The sequence below is a fragment of the Schistocerca nitens genome, chromosome 5, assembly GCF_023898315.1.
Source record: "Schistocerca nitens isolate TAMUIC-IGC-003100 chromosome 5, iqSchNite1.1, whole genome shotgun sequence".
In the NCBI taxonomy this organism is placed as follows: domain Eukaryota; kingdom Metazoa; phylum Arthropoda; class Insecta; order Orthoptera; family Acrididae; genus Schistocerca; species Schistocerca nitens.
This window is the reverse complement of record NC_064618.1, coordinates 515,399,301-515,412,391: the sequence shown is the minus strand read 5'-3', so window position 1 is coordinate 515,412,391 and position 13,091 is coordinate 515,399,301. Positions and strand designations below refer to the sequence as shown.

General features: G+C 41.9%; 1 pseudogene; it reads right to left on the bottom strand.

Annotated features, from left to right (window-relative positions):
* Nucleotides 1-10,954: 10,954 nt before the first annotated feature.
* Nucleotides 10,955-11,072, bottom strand: LOC126261451 (5S ribosomal RNA; annotated as a pseudogene).
* Nucleotides 11,073-13,091: the final 2,019 nt, after the last annotated feature.

Here is a 13,091-nt window from a genome sequence, read left to right as displayed (position 1 = left end):
GTGTTAATATTATCGAATTGAGTGTCATCTCTTTACATTACGTACAGTACATATTGATAGGCAAATCTGCTCATTATCGCTGAAGTATGTCAGGCGACATATTCATCTACTTGTTACAAGATATACGATCTCATGTAAGGTGCTAAATTGACATTCATTCAATCTGCCACCTTACAATACTGTAACGACAAGTAGATAGCTGTGATACACTGCCAGCCACCACAGATGAAGCTTGGAACAAGCTGGATGTAGCATGGATGGCTATACGACAGGACTCCATTCCACCTTATACACGTCGATGCTACTGCGTATGGAACAAGTTCTCAGGGCCCATGGGGAAGCCTGTACGTACTATGCAACAGGACACATACTGAACAGACTTGACTAAAATGCTAATCATTTCTGCAGAACATACTAATGTACATGTCCTATGAATATGAATGTCCAATCTATAGTCTGTGTTTTTCTGAACATCAGTGTATAATTCATTATACATATAAAGACCATCGTTCCTTTCCACACTGAAATCTATTGCTTCTACACTTCATCTACATGTACATGACTAGTTTCTTGGCAGAGGATTCACAGAACCGTTCCAGACTATTCTCGGCTCACAAAAGCACGTCGGGAAAGTGGTCCACAAAGTCTTACCTTGCATCCTAATATTTATTTTAGTAAAATGTTCATTCTCTCTACGTAGATGGTAGTCCACAAAATACTTTCACATTGATACAACAGAGTTGACAATCGAAATTTTGTGAAAAGATCGCACCACAACGATAAAACGATATTGTTTTAATGACTGCCACCTCAACTCGTGTGTTACGCTCTCCGCAGATTTCCTATAATACAAAATGAAAAGCCATTCTCTGAACTTTTTTATGTAAGTCCTATCTGAAAGGTTCCCATACCACGTAACAATACTCCAGAACAGGACGGACAGTCGTAGTAGATGTGTTGCATCTTCTAAGACTCCTTTCAACAAAACGCAGTGTTTGGTTCGCCTTCCCCCACAGCACTTTCTAGTTGATAGTCCTAATTTAAGTTGTTCATAACTGCACTCCCTAGTCGAATTGACAACTTTTAGATTTGTGTAATTTCTCTGTGTAGTAAAAATTTTACCGATATTTTTTTCTCGTGTCAGGGAACCACACTTTTTATTGTTTAGCGTCAATTACCACTTCTAGCGCCGTTTAGATATCTTTCCTAAATCATTTTAAAACTGATTTTGATTATCTGATGATTCTACTAGACGGAAAACAACATCATCGTATGCAAACAATCTAAGAAGGTTGCTAAGATTTTGTCCCCTGAATCGATTACACGTATTAAGAACAGCAGAGGTCATGGAACTTATGAAAAACCTCAGATATTACTTGTTTCTCATTAGATGACTTCCCATTAATTACTCAGGATTGTGTCCTTTTGTTAAGAGCTGACATATTTACTCGCGTATCTGAGGCGATACTCTTTAATCATCCTGTTTGATTAGAAGTCTCTTGGGACGCACGGTATCAAAAACTTTTTGGAAATCTAGAAATATGGAATAAGCTTGAGCCCTAGTCTATAGCACTCATTACTTTGTGAGAGCAAAGATTCTCTTGCGTTTCACAAGAACGATGTTATCAATATCCGTGACAATATACTGCTTTCTTCGAAGTATTTTTTGATGTTGTAACACAGTACTCATTCCAAGCTCCTACTACAAATCGATGTCTGTGGAATGGGTCAATACTTTAAGGGATTACTTCTATTTCCATTCTTGAGTATTGTTGTTGCATATGCATCTCTCCAATCTTTAGGTACGGATCTTTCGTAGGGCAAACGGTTGTATATGACTGCCGAAAATGGAGCTGTTCCATCAACATGAACTGCAATGAATTTAATTATTAGCCCTTAGAGTCTGCACTGGAACACTTGCCTTTGTTGAGTGAAGTAAGTAGCGTGCCTACATCGAATGTCTCTGCTTCCAAGATGCTAATATTGGCAGTTGTCCATGATTTTAGTTCTGGAATATTTGCTGCATTGTCTTTGATGAAGCTATTTCTGGAAACTGTGGTTAGTATCTTCGCTTTCGTGATGCTGTCATCGGTAACATTAGCATTGTTATCGTCCAGGGATAGTATTAATAGTCTCTTGCCGCTGAGGTACTCTATATACAATCAGAAACCCTACAAATGTTTTTCCAGATTTAGAGTTCCTTTGTGTAAGCCTTTAGAACAAACTCCGGTCGAAATCGTTGCAAAATTTCGATGTTCTACAGAACATCGCCAATCATGCGGTTCTCTTCTTTTAAAAAAATTGGCTCGCTTTTTTAGTTGATTCTGCAACAGTTTCCTAGGCAGTAATGTTTATCATGGGAGATGCGTTCTGTTTCTTATTGATTTACTTGCTGTGAGACTCTCAACTGCTTCTCTACATCTACATCTGCATCTAAATCCATACTCCGCAAGCCACCTGACGGTGTGTGGCGGAGAGTACCTTGAGTACCTCTATCGGTTCTCCCTTCTATTCCAGATTCGTATTGTTCGTGGAAAGAAGGACTGTCGGTATGCCTCTGTGTGGGCTCTAATCTCTCTGATTTTATCCTAATGGTCTCTTCGCGAGATATACGTAGGAGGGAGCAATATACTGCTTGCCTCCTCGGTGAAGGTATTTTCTCGAAACTTCAACAAAAGCCCGTACCGAGCTACTCAGCGTCTCTCCTACAGAGTCTTCCACAGGAGTTTATCTATCATCTCCGTAACGCTTTCGCGATTACTAAATGATCCTATAACGAAGCGCGCTGCTCTCCGTTGGATCTTCTCTATCTCTTCTATCAACTCTATCTGGTACGGATCCCACACTGCTGAGCAGTATTCAAGCAGTGGGCGAACAAGCGTACTGTAACCTACTTCCTTTGTTTTCGGATTGCATTTCCTTAGGATTCTTCCAATGAATCTCAGTCTGGCATCTGCTTTACCGACGATCAACATTATATGATCATTCCATTTTAAATCACTCCTAATGCGTACTCCCAGATAATTTATGGAATTAACTGCTTCCAGTTGCTGACCTGCTATATTGTAGCTAAATGATAAGGGATCTTTCTTTCTATGTATTCGCAGCGCATTACACTTGTCTACATTGAGATTCAATTGCCATTCTCTGCACCATGCGTCAATTCGCTGCAGATCCTCCTGCATTTCAGTACAATTTTCCATTGTTACAACCTCTCGATATACCACAGCATCATCCGCAAAAAGCCTCAGTGAACTTCCGATGTCATCCACAAGGTCATTTATGTATATTGTGAATAGCAACGGCCCCACGACACTCCCCTGCGGCACACCTGAAATCACTCTTACTTCGGAAGACTTCTCTCCATTGAGAATGACATGCTGCGTTCTGTCATCTAGGAACTCTAGAAAGTAAACAGAACGTCGTCGGCTCTTAACAGTTAATTTTAAAATAACGGACTATCTCTTAGGAAGGTGATAAGCAAACTGTTATCTGCTTTCATCAGTACACTGCCCAAAAATCGATAAGGAATAACTTACACTTGCTACGAAACAACCGATAATTGCTACGGGACGCTCGACCGATGATGGTGAAAGGAAATGTAGAAGGCGGGACGAGTTAACTGCAGTGAAGCCAGTGCACGAACGCTCTGTATGCATTAGACAGTTCATGCAGTACGGTGTATGACGAAGACTGATTTGGAACCAATTAATGCGATATCCCATGCTTACGGCAACGTATCTGCAAGGCATCATTTGAGTTCTAATGATCGTGGAAGAACAGTTGGATGTCTTGGATCCGGCAAAGCATCACTACCGTGGCCACAGTAATGGGAGCACTGTCGCTGGTACTTCGAAAACATATAAATTCTGTAAATTTTACCAAACACGCAATAAGCAATTCACCAAAGCTGGTGGCTTTACAGAGTATCACATGTATCTTATTGCATTGCCCGCGTCCAGAAATATATTTAAAATAATCTTTCACATTACTGATCAAAATTTCAACCCCACAAATAAGAATAACAATAAGTACAAGCTAAACACTGCTTGGCTAAAGCGTGCAAGAAACATCGCTGATGACGAAGCATAACCGATTACAATATCAAGCAAAAGCTACAGCTTCGACTGGAACAAGTTAAAATGCGCAGATAAAAAAAAAATCTTAAAACTGCACGCACTCACTGAGAAAGTTTAGACCAGCTGTACCATTGACCTGCTGAGCGGACCCCGGAACCACGCCACCCTACGCTTAAAGTCAGCTCCTTCATTCCGACCCTTGATAACGCAAACAAACTAACAGGCGGGGGCTACACTGAGCTGACTATAGTCATGGATATCCCATAATATCGTGTCGGTTCTCCTATCACACGGCGTAGTGCAGCAACTCGACGTGGCATGGAGTCAACAAGTCGTTGGAAGTCCCCTGTAGAAATACTGAGCCATGCTGCCCCTATAACCGTTCATAATGGCGAAAGTGTTGCCGCTGCAGGATTTTGCGCACGAAATGACCTCTTGATTATGTCCCACAAATGTTCGACGGGATTCATGTCGGGCGATCTGGGTGGCAAATCATTCGCTCGTATTGACCAAAATGTTCTTCAGACCAATCGTGAACAACTATGGCCAGGTGACATGGCGCATTCTTATGTATAAAAATTCTATCGCTGTTTGGATACATGAAGTCCATGAAAGGGTGCAAATGGTCTCGAACCCGACGAACATAGCCAAAAAAATGGTTCTGAGCACTATGGGACTTAACTTCTGAGGTCATCAGCCCCCTAGGACTTAGACCTATTAAACCTAACTAACCTAAGGACATCACACACATCCATGCCCTAGGGAGGATTCGAACCTACGACCGTAGAGGCCGCGCGGCCCCAGACTGTAACGCCTAGAACCGCTCGGCCATTCCGACTGACGAACATAGCCATTTCCAATCACTGATCTGTTCAGTTGTACCAGAGTACCCAGTTCATTCCGTGCAAACACAGCCCATACTATTATGGTGCCACCACCAGATTGCACAGTGACTTGTTTTTGGCTTAATAGGGTCTGTGCCACACTCGATCCCTACCATACGCTCTGACCACCCTACGATTTTCCAACGAGCCGAGGAGAGACGCTGCGGACGATATCGTGCTATAAGCAAAGGCACTCGTATCGGTTGTCTGCTACCATAGCCTACTAACGCCAAATTTCGCAGCACTATTCTCATGGATACATCCGTCGTACGTCCCACATTGATTTCTGCGGTTATTTCACCCAGTGTTGCTTGTCTGTTAGTACTGACCACTGTACGCAAACTCCGCTGCTCTTTGTTGTTAAATAAAAGCTGTTGGCCACAACGTTGTCCTTTGTCGGGGCCTTAATCCATTATAATTTTATTTGTGGGGACTCTGAAAGGAACAAGTTTATAGTAGCCCACCCACGGATGTACACGACGTAATAGCTTGCGTGCATGCTGTTTCGACAATGGTGGATGCACCTGTTTTGCGTATGGTCCAGCAACTTATGACCAGCGCGTGGCGAAGTGTATGCAATTGCAAGGTGTTCGTCTTGAACATCTTCTCTAAACTGAACATCGTTCGAACCTGTATGTACTTGCTCTGTGAAGATAATCCTGAAAGTCAAACGTACAGAATAGAATCATTGTGCGTAGCATAATGTGCAATCTAGTGTAGCCTACCTATTGTGTTTTCTGTGCGTCATTGAATACAGATGACGTTACTGTATCCACTACTATTTCTAGTGGCTTTACTTGTATCTTTGATGAAACAAAATGAACGTTTACGTCCTAAATAGTTCATGTTATCCCTTAGGGCTGAAATAGAGACGATCGTGAGAGAAAGAAATACATAAAACACCTAATTGTGAAGCTGTAAATAGGATACCATTCGATGCTTTAACTGAGAAAATAAAATGTTTGGGGCGAACGCAAATCTGCATATCTGTTGCTCACAGCATTGGCTCGTCTCACTGAGCTAATGCGACGATGCAAATTTCACGCTACCTGTTCCTAGCTGTGTTGCATGCATTATAACATTGCCAGAGCCAAGTATATTAAGCCGCTTTTCCATTAAACCTATTGCCAGGACATGGTTTTGTTTGACGCCGTTTTGTTTTGAACTGGGATGGGGAATCGCGTGCCGATGGCTAAGTGCTGCAGATTTCTTCATGCTGTATAATGCACAACCAACTGCTCTATTCTCTTGTCACTCATACAGACGATGGCTCCTAACGGAGCTATCTTCAATGGTAGGTGGCTGCTCGAATTTTCCGCGGAATATATTGCTACGAGACTGTACAGGTCACTTGTATGGTGGACGCAACAAAGTTGACATATATTACAATACGGCTTTAAAAAAATGTGACAGAAATTGCACTCGACTTATCTCAGATACAAACATATAAAGAGATAAAACAAAAACCGTTTTCAAAACTCTCATAAACTTGACGTTGAGAACACTGAAACCACAGAAAATGTAATTCATAATGGTGTATTAAGTCATTCAAATTCAATTTTCTGTCTTGTTAGAAGCTTGGAATAAGTCGTCAAGTCTGGACTCTACAGTTTGATTCAATAATATTTGTGTAACATTTAATAACTTGTGTGGTAAATTGGTCGTATCATTGACATTTAATTGTTCAAAATGGTTCAAATGGCTTTGAGCACTATAGGACTTAGCTTCTGAGGTCATCAGTCCCCTAGAACTTAGAACTACTTAAACCTAACTAACCTAAGGATATCACACACACCCATGCCCGAGGCAGGATTCGAACCTGCGACCGTAGCGGTCGCGCGGTTCCAGACTGTAGCACCTAGAACTGCTCAGCCATTTAATTGTCCTAGCACTGATAGATTACAATGAAAAAATAATTCTTCTCAGTAATAAATAGAGAATGGTAGCTGTATTGGCAGTGAGGGACGTTTCAGCGCCTTAGGTGAACTTCTCATTGTGGTGTCACCGCCAGACACCGCACTTGCTAGGTGGCAGCTTTTAAATCGGCCGCGGTCCATTAGTATACGTCGGACCCGCGTGTCGCCACTGTCAGTAATTGCAGACCGAGCGCCACCACACGGCAGGTCTAGAGAGACGTCCCGGCACTTGCCCCAGTTGTACAGCAGACTTTGCTAGCGAAGCCACACTGACAAATACGCTCTCATTTGCCGAGACGATAGAGAGCATAGCCTTCAGCTAAGTCATTGGCTACGACCTAGCAAGGCGCCATAGCTTTGATAATTAATATTGTGAAGCATGTATCATCAAGAGCGATGTTCTACAAATGTAGATTAAAGTTAAGTATTACAGCAACTGCGTCCATTTTCTAAGTTCTCATTTCCCGTTAACTGTTCCAGACCTCACGCCAATCTGCGTGAGCTTAACGCGTGCCTTTCGGCTTCCTCTCGTTGTGACTTGGCTGTCTTGCTAAGTCACAACACTCATAAACCCCATAACACCACAGGATAGCTATCGGACTTTCGCAGTTGCGAGAGACGTACGTGGGCGACAGTATTATAGTAGATCCAGAGGGCAGTGTAATTTTGTTGAGATATTATCACTCCACACCCTACTGCGCCACTGGAACGTGTTTCGTAATTCCCCACGGAGGTTTCTTTTTATTTTCAGCCAGACTGCCCTATCAGATAAGTACAATAAGAGCTGGATTTGGACGGCTAGTGGCACTCGCCCGTCAACGACCCCAGTAAACACGGCAGCCATGGACTGCTGTCCAAACAGGCATGCTATCGGCTGCGCGCGTCTGTTGTGTGCTGTGTAAACGCTCGCCACTGTTGATAACCGCGTAACGCCTCCTATAATGTTATCGCTGCGTGAAGTCCGAGTAGCGGTTAGTCAGTGTCCCTCGTTGCGGTCAGCACACACTGATGGGGACACACAAGCAGGGTAACATTTACTGTCAACTCAGCCGCCGCAATTGAACATATTTTCCTTTACTAAGTGGATCATTGATGGAGTGTTTACCGCGATTTGATCCAGAAAAAAAAGAAAAAGAAAAGAGAGAGAGAGATAATACAGTTATGTTGTAGGCAGTGAAGCAAAGTTGCCGACTGTTTCAGATACTTACAATGCCTTGACTTGTTTCTCACATTTTATAACATGCTGTTAACATTGGCTACACGTTTTGTTGTACATCGTAGAAGATTTGATTAATTATAACTAGATCGTATAAGAACCCCCATCACACAAAGACCTGTATTCAATTTAGGATATGTAATTGCACGAATAACTTTGGCTCCTAGCAACTGCAAGAACCAATATACTGTCATAATTTATTCGGTTGACTCTAAGATTTTTCCACCAATGTAAGAAAACTCCACTTACTATTTGTCAGCGTTCCAGTATGGCATAACACATTTTCAAAACGGTTTCCGATGTTGGAAATAAATTTTCATGTCTTATAAAGAAGTCATTCCGGCTTCGTTGTTCTATTCGTCTTCCTCGTTATCTAGAATTTGATTTAGGACCTGGCGGACGGTCTAGGATTTGTTTGGAACCTTGGCCGTTATCGTACAACGAACTATCTGTGGTGTGGATCATCATACCGACGGAATTTAAATCAGTGAAGTCCTCCACCTCTCAACAACAGTGACTAAAATGCATTCGACTGGTTATGATTCAAGAACTAAGTTTCTTAGAGAGACCGAGAATTGCGAATAACCAACCAAGACCTAAATCTTAATTTCGTTAAGTGCCGCCATTGGAAGAGCTATCACCTGGACATCACGGAAATGAGGATATCTGGGACTCCTTAAACAGAATGCAGAACGGAAGATCCAAACTAAATCTTATCAAATGGGTATGACCAGGACCATGTAACCTGTACAACTGTAGTAAGTTCGAGATATCACAACGCATGTACACTGATGAGACGAGACATTACGGCCTGCTTAACAGCATACCCGTCACCCTTTTGGAACGCATTACAACAACCACTCTGCATAGCATGGAGTCGAAATGTCCGTGGTAGGTTTGTGGGATTATGTTACGAAATTCCCCTAAGTCACGCGTTTGAGGTTTGTGTGAGCGGTGCTGCTCCCAATAACGTCCCAGATACGTTCCATCAGATTCCGATTATGCGAATTCTGATGGCTAAGTCGCGAGTCCACTATTATACATTATTGCACCAAATAAAGCAAACTGCACTTGTTATTTGGCAGCGTACCAGTACGACAACTGTTTCTGTGTGCTGAGAATAAGTTTTCGTGTCTCATGAAGACGACGCTACTGAAGCACTTTTCTGGACTTGTGACAAAGAGAGCTGTCCTGCTAGAAGTCGCCATCGAATCAGGGAAAACATCAAGCATGACAGGAGACAAGTTGTCTGATTTAATTTACACAGAGTCTGCAGCTTCATTACTACCACAGATGCCTTCCAAAGCACAATCTGACCGCACCTGTCTGCATCCATGGTACAGTGCACGTTTCGACCGCCCGTTTGCTTGGATAACAGTGTATCCCAACACTATCATTGTCTCGGTGTGATTTATACGACCAGGTAAAATGCTTCAAATGATCACAATCAATTCTCGAGGATATCGTGCCAACTGCAATTTCAGTTACAAAACCAGGAGAGCAAAGTTCTCTTTGGATAAAATATGACCAACTCTCTTCCCTTTCGAGTCACACTTCCCGTCCTGCGCCCCTTCCCTGTCCTCACTCCTCCATACTCCCCCTGGCCGTGCGGTTCTAGGCGCTGCAGTCTGGAACCGCGATACCGCTACGGTCGCAGGTTCGAATCCTGCCTCGGGCATGGATGTGTGTGATGTCCTTAGGTTAGTTAGGTTTAATTATTTCTAAGTTCCCATAGTGCTCAGAGCCATTTGAACCATACTCCCCTCCCCTTTTCTACCCTACCCAAACCTCACCTCTCCCTCATCCCTAAGCCATCTCCCTTCCATTTTCTCCCCTTCTCCTCCAACACAACGCCCCTCTCTTGGAAATGGTCCGATCAGACAGCATCTAAACCAACACACACAATTAGCTCCCCAAAATAACAGCTCCCTATTTTACTACCCAATTTCTTTTCTGAACTCCTTTATCTATTCACGTTTTTGGAAGCAGCATAGACAGAGAGGTCGTAAGCTAAGAAACATATTTAATTTTCACAATAACAGCTCAGTATTTGATGTCAGCGATATAAGCCTAAGTGCGATATAAGCCTTTTACCGTTCTTGGAAACGGGAATGATTTACAGTTTCTTCCAGTCGGAAGGCACCCTTCATTACTGCAGTGACCTACCATTAATTGATGCTATAAGGGGGCATGTTCTTTATCATAACCTATGTAGAGTATCTCATACGATATCGAAGCCTTTCCAATACTAAGCTTCTATTCATGTTTGAACCGTCTACGGCTGACGTTTCACATCCGTACAAGGCTTCAGAGAAGACATCGTATTATTTATACTTATGTTAGATAATGACAAATGTCTCTTTCTCAGTAATGTTTTTCTTGCTTTTGCCTGTCTATTTTTTATACCCTACCTTCCTCAAACTTCGTCATTTATTTGACGGTCGAAATACCAATACTCATTTCATAATTTAGTTTTATTAGCTTCAAATGATATAATTTGGCACATTCTATTATCCTTGTTTTACTTTTGATAATGTTCACCTTTTAATAACTTTTCAACATACTAGCCAGATCCCTTGCTGTCTCTAACACAATTACAATGGCATCAACATAGCAATATTTTTTTCTTCCTAAACATTAATAAAAAACTAAACTCCGCCTGAACAAGCCATAAAGGCCCAATGGTACAGACCTGTCGCTGTGTCATCTGCATCCCACAGTCGTCACTGGACGCGCATATGGCGGGACATTTGTTCAGCACACCGCTCTCCTGGCCTTGTCAGTTTACGAGACCGGAGCCGTTCCTTCTCACTCAAATAGCTGCTCAGTTTCCCTCACAAGGGCTGAGTGCATCCCGCTTGCCAACAGCGCTCGGCAGATAGGATGGTCACCTATCAAAGTGCTGGCCCAGCCCGACAGCGCTTAACTTCGGTGATCTGACGGGAACCGGTGTTAACACTGCGGCAAGGCCGTTGGCCCTAAACATTAATACCATTTTCAAATTTATCCTGGTTTTTCTACACAGCTTTCTCAATGTAGAGGTAGAATAATTACGGGAATAGGCTAAAACCCTGTCTCACACACAATAACCTTTCGCTCCCTGTATTTTATCTGCGCTACTGCCGGAATTTTAAAGGTACTCGCCCAGTAGAGGTTATGCTGTGTTTCACCATCAACGTTTCCAAATGTCGATAGGTCGCTGTTGAAGTAATGAAAGTATTTCACGTTGTATAGGAACTCGCCATTGATTTTGATTGAGGTAGGTTTTGCTTGGACAATACAAATAAGTCGATGGTGTTTGTGGTGAAAAGCTCTCGGCCAAAGCTTTTATAGATTTCTGAGGTGGCCATCACAACATTGTCATTAGCGTGTGACAGTTCAACAAGACTATTTTTCTTTTTCTTGGTGGTGATTTGTCTTTTGGTTCGAGTATTGATCTCCACATCTGTGACTTCCTCGCACCCCAGTCTATTTAATCACAATGATCGTATGATCGGGAGCCCCAAAATAAGATAATCGCCTCAGAAACACAGCCTGAACTGAAATAATAACTATGCTATCATTCTCAAAGGTGTCCAACTTGATCTGCATGCAGCTCACATAATGTGCCTTTCCTGTAGATCCTCTAAACTCTTTTTGGTACGTCGTCTGACAATACTGTCTAGTTCCACGAAAGGTCGCTAGATGGCACTGCTGCGTATGGGAATCAGTGCAGATGCAAATTAATCCCACTATACTGCAAATATCAGGAAATACGTTATTAAAGATGAGAGAGCCTTTAATGCTTGTAAACTCAAATTTATTGCAATAACTGTTTTCCAAAAAGCCACTTTCAAGTACAAAGTACATGGCGAAGTAATGTGCAATAGAGTAGGATCTTGGGCACCTGTCAAGTGGTAGTTGTCTCTGTTAATTAAATGTCAAAAATCTTAAAAACGATTTTATTATAAGTAATAAAGTGTGTGCATGTTTAAACTTGAAATAATGTGAATTAAATTTTTGTAATGGACGACGATTCGAACTGAGTAGCTAACTAAGTGCTATAAAATGTTAGATATCTAATTTTTTCCACCACTGCATGAAACTGAAACGACGATAAAAAAGTTTTCGTTATTGAATAAACGTTAAATATCGATTTATTTCACTACTAGCGAGATGTACGCATGTGTGAACTAGACGCAATGGGACGAAACGTTCTGCACTGACTGGTAACTGAATACTACACATATCGTTGTTGCTAGCTATACAGGAAGAAAAGTTAACTATCGAATTCTTCATCACCTGTATCTAGGAATGGCATGTCTTAACCTGAAATGATGTGATGAAAAGTTCTGTGTCTGAACAGAAAACGAAGCCTACACGTGACGTTATTGTTGGCGACGTAGAAATAGACGTTAAAATTAAAATTATTTTTCACTAGCGCTTTGCTATGCGCATGCTATTGAGGAATAACGTGATTTGTTTTTATGTCAGACCAAGATTCGAGTCCCTAGACACGTGGCTTTTGTGGAGACCCTGAGTAGTTTAGAATCTTGCGGAAAAAAACAAAATGTATCGTCTTGAAACCCAGCTCTTATATTTTTAACATCTCAAGTAAAAGAAAGCGTAATATGATACATAATTTTGTGGTAGCCTCGAAATGTTAGTTGGCTCCTACACACGAATTAACGTGTGTTTCACAACCGTTTTTAGCAAAACTGTCCGGTATCATTATGAAATTACAATGAATTAATACGACCGATCAATGTAAATTAACCTCAAGCTCGAACCGAGAATAGAACTATGACTAAAGTTAATCTCTGTGAATGACACACCCAATTACTGTACTTCAATATTAAATTCTTCTTCTGGAGGTCTGTTTAAATGTTATATGGGATACTTATTTACCACACGTTAGTCAGAGACGATCCAAACTGGGGGAAATAACCTATGGCCGGCGATTAGGTGGGCTGCAGGAGTTTTCAAAGGACAAATCCAAATAGGGTGATGAAATGCA